This window comes from Magnolia sinica, chromosome 10, assembly GCF_029962835.1.
Source record: "Magnolia sinica isolate HGM2019 chromosome 10, MsV1, whole genome shotgun sequence".
Classification (NCBI taxonomy): Eukaryota; Viridiplantae; Streptophyta; class Magnoliopsida; order Magnoliales; family Magnoliaceae; genus Magnolia; species Magnolia sinica.
In genome coordinates this window covers 59,004,183-59,008,427 of record NC_080582.1, presented here as the reverse complement: position 1 = coordinate 59,008,427, position 4,245 = coordinate 59,004,183, and the positions used below count along the sequence as shown (strand labels likewise).

The 4,245-nt window shown below is 39.6% G+C and overlaps 1 non-coding gene across 1 annotated transcript; it reads left to right on the top strand.

Moving 5' to 3' along the window:
- Nucleotides 1-2,509: 2,509 nt before the first annotated feature.
- Nucleotides 2,510-2,616, top strand: LOC131217935 (small nucleolar RNA R71). The gene has a single exon (XR_009157518.1). It is a non-coding gene; the product is annotated as a small nucleolar RNA R71 (small nucleolar RNA).
- The last annotated feature ends 1,629 nt before the right edge of the window (nucleotides 2,617-4,245 follow it).

Below are 4,245 nucleotides of genomic sequence, written 5' to 3'. Positions count from 1 at the left end.
GATGTCACTAGGGCTAGTAATCATAACCACACAATGTAAGATGCATGAGTCATGCAATCCAATCATGCATCAATCCATCGCATACCGTGCGCTCATGTGAGAGAACTCTGCCTATCAGGGAGTCCTATAAATAACCTGCCCAATGGCATATGCAATGGTCAACCATATCTCATAATAAGAATGCAAATGATGCGTATGGGCATGTATCATGATGCTATGCTATCACATTCTCATAATCGGCATCGATAATCAGCTCATATACAAGGCAGAGTCTAAAGATGGACAGTTGATCTAAACCATAACATAAAGATCGGCCCTCAACTATGGATATACCAAATCTGATAGCACGGATCCCTCCGTCTACGGTGATTATGAACTCTCCTCATAACAAGGTTGGGCCTAGGTGGCCTACCTATAATCCTAAGGATCTAAATCTGCAAAGTGTGTCAAGCAATCATCTAAAGAGTCGAAACATTCAGTTAAAAGGAGTTCATTCTTCCTATCGAGATCTGTGATGATGTGTCCAATAACTCCTTTATCTTCTTCGAGAGTAGAAATGAGCATACTCTCTTATTTGTTCTCAAGGTGAGATGAAATCACCACTGGGTATGTCTCTTCTTGACCTAAATGGGCATATTCTAAATCAGAGGGTAAAAGTTTTAGGTCAAGCTTCGGTGGCTTGAGGTTAGATGATAGAGGCATGACATCAGTTTGGAGAAATTCTTCAAATTGTGGCCTCCACTGGTTAACTTCAAGTACTGGCTTAGTATTAAGTAAGGCACACCTCTCCCTAATCATGTCATCATCCAAGTCATGGGAGTGTGCCAGTCATGTCTCTAGAGGGTCAGAGGATAAGGTCAGAGGCGTTCTATCTTTCACGAAAGAATTAATCATGTTAATGTCGTAGAAATCGTTATCATCCTTTGAGTTTCTGCCATTATTGAAAAAGATGTTTGACTCCAACGTCATATTCCCAAAAGACATAGTCATGACACCATTCCTGCAATTGATAATTACGTTTGAAGTGGCAAGGAATCGGCAACCAAGAATGACAGGAATCTGAGTGCTCATGTTATTGATGGTTTTAGTGTCTAGGATGATAAAGTCTACGGGATAGTAAAATCTATCGACCTGGACCAACACATCCTCAATTATCCCTCTTGGTACATGAGCAGAGCAATCAGCAAGTTGTAGTGTAGTTAGGGTGGGTTTTAATTCACCCAAACCTAAATATTCGTATACCGAGTAGGGAATCAGATTGATGCTTGCTCCTAAGTCAAGAAGTGCGTGATCAATTCGATAATCTCCGATTACACATGATATGGTTGGGCTACCGGGATCTTTGAATTTCTGCGACATATCTTACTTCAGGATGACACTCACTTTCTCAGTCAAGAAGATCTTCTTTTGAATACTCTGTCGTCGTTTGGTCATGCATAAGTCTTTTCAGGAATTTGCATATAAAGGTATTTGTTTTACAGCATCAAGTAGAGGAATGTTGACTTTCACTTGTTTCAACACCTTTAGAATATCCTGAGAGTTAGCGAGAGGTTTTGTTACAACCAACCGTTGGGGAAATAGAGCAACTGGCTTCTTTAGAAGTTCTAATTTTAATTTTTGTGGGGCAACACTAGATCCATCATTGTTGTCTTCTTCTGATTCTTGAGGCTTTTTGGGTCTAACTGGAAGGATTTTATCAATAATATTCCCACTCCTAAGAGTGGTGATGGATTTAGCGTGCTCCATTTGATTTAAAGAGCTTTGGTTGCCAGCTTTATATTGCAGCTTTGGATTGAGAAGAGGTTGAACTAGGAGGCTCCTCTTATTCCCAATCGTGTTTTCAGCCTTAAGTCTTTGTAATGTTTTATTAAGGTCTTGTAAGACTTGTAGCATACCCTGATTGAAATGATCTTACTTTTCAAAATGTTTTAAAATTGGATCCTCTTGAGGTTTCTCTTGTTGTTGTTGTGAAGTCTGATTAAAGAAACCTTGAGGGGTAGCAGTTTGTCCATTTCTCCAACTAAAATTTGGATGATTTTTTCAACCAGGATGGTACGTATTAGAGGTAGGTCCATTGAAAGGTCTTTAATAGTTATTTATGGCATCAACTTGTTCATTCAACACTCCTCGAAAGGCAGGTATTGTGGGACAATTTTCAGTTGTGTGAATGTTGCAATCACAGATACTGTAAACAATTTCATTAACCTTATCCTTCTTTCCATCCATGGCCTTGAGTTTTCTTATGAGATTAGTCGCTTTATAATTGAGATCATCCTCTTCTTTCAGGAAATACAATCCACCTTTCTCCTTAGATTGAGTCAGCCTAGACGTGGTGTTCGAATTTGGGTAATGGTCCCATGCTTGTGTTTTTTCAGTAAGTCTATCGAGGTAATCCCATACCTCATCGACATCTTTATTCATGAATTCTCCATTACACATTGTCTCAGCCAATTGGCACATGGAAGATGTTAGTCCATCATAGAAAAAATTTGTAATGCGCCACGTTTCAAAGTCATGTTATGGGCATGAACTGACAAGATCCTTGAACCTTTCCCAACATTGGAAGAATGTTTCATCCTCCTTTTGGGCGAAGTTCATGATTACTTTTCTAAGGGTAATCGTTTTATGATGTGGAAAAAATTACTTTATGAATTCCCTCTGCATATCATTCCATGTGCCAATGGATCTAGGACGCAGTGAATGTAACCATATCTTAGCCTTCTCCTTCAAGGAAAAGGGAAAGAGTTTCAACCTGACTGTATCCTCAGATACATTAGGAAAGTATAAAGTGGCTATGATGTCATCGAACTCTTTCAGATGTGAGTATGGACTTTCTGATTCAAGCCCATGGAATTTAGGAAGGAGTTGAATAACCCCAGGCTTGATGTTCATATGTCCTGTATTTTCAGAAAAAATCATACATGAGGGCGTACTCACCCCCGCCGGTTGTAATGACCCGAAAAAATTTTGTGCCAAGACCCGAGTACTACCTCTATTTTCCTTAGAAGCATTTTGTGGGTTACTTAGTGCTAAACTCGATTGCTTGTGAAATTTGCATCAATCACTTTAAATTTGATCTGCATGACTCAAAACCGGTAGAATCATTAGAGCTAAGTTACTCTGAAATCTGAGATTCATTGCTAAATCCAGTTGCTCTTGGGAATTTTTGAAAGTTCTGGATCGAACCTGGACCGCGCGTCGAAAGTCCGATAGCGATGATCTTAGGCAGTATTGGTCACCAAGTTGGACTTGGCCATCACCTCAAAAATCAAGTCTAGATGATGTTCTAGGTCAATTTGATTGAGTCCGGACTGAAGAGTGTGAGAACGGTGAGAAATTAATATGATTTTATGAAATCTGAGTCGTGTCGCTTGCGCGACGATTTTAAGCAATCTGACCGTTGGATTCTGACTCAATTTCACCCTCGAATCAGAGAAGATGGCCCCGGGCATGTCATAGTGCTTGTGGTCCTGATCGAGTTTCGGTGACCGTTGATTTGAGTGTGGTCCGCCATGGCTGATCTGAAGATCCGATCGGTACGAAAACTCAGTCTGACCTAGATCCATGGTCAGTGAGCTTAAGTCCGACCTCTCATGGAAAAAGGCCCACCAGAAGTGTTCCGTTGGATCGAGAGAAGCCTGTTTTGGTTATAACCTAAGTATACCTTGACCCTGGGGTTATTTTCATCAATGTTAGGCCTATATATAGACCTTAAAACCCTAACTCTCTTTTCCATACGAATTTCCTAACCCTAGCTAAGAAAGAGAGAGGAAAAGAGAGAGAAAGTGAGGGAGAAGTTGGTGAATCATCTTAGATTCTTTCATGTTCTTCTTCATCCTTAAACCATCACTTTTGAATCGTTATTCCGGCGTTTCTAAGTTCCTTCTTGGGTAAGTTAACCTAACCCTAATCTATTTTAGAGCTTAGAATAGTTTATGTATTGTTGTAGCTCATTTCTATTCTTGCCTTAGGTTATCTAGTCGTCATTGACGAAGGCATATCGTCTGAATCAGTTCGGTGTTCTATTTCTGGTTTAAGGTGTGGACTTTAATCGTATAGGTTATGGTTTTCAAGGCTTTCAATGCCAGCTAATGGTTTATTCTTGCTATGGATGAGATTTCACATGCCAAATGTTATGTTTATTTTGCGTTCCTGATATGCATGTGTTATATTGAGATTTGTGTATTCTATGTGTATGTAGGAAGTACCGTATATGTATAAAATATGAACATATGATTGTCATGA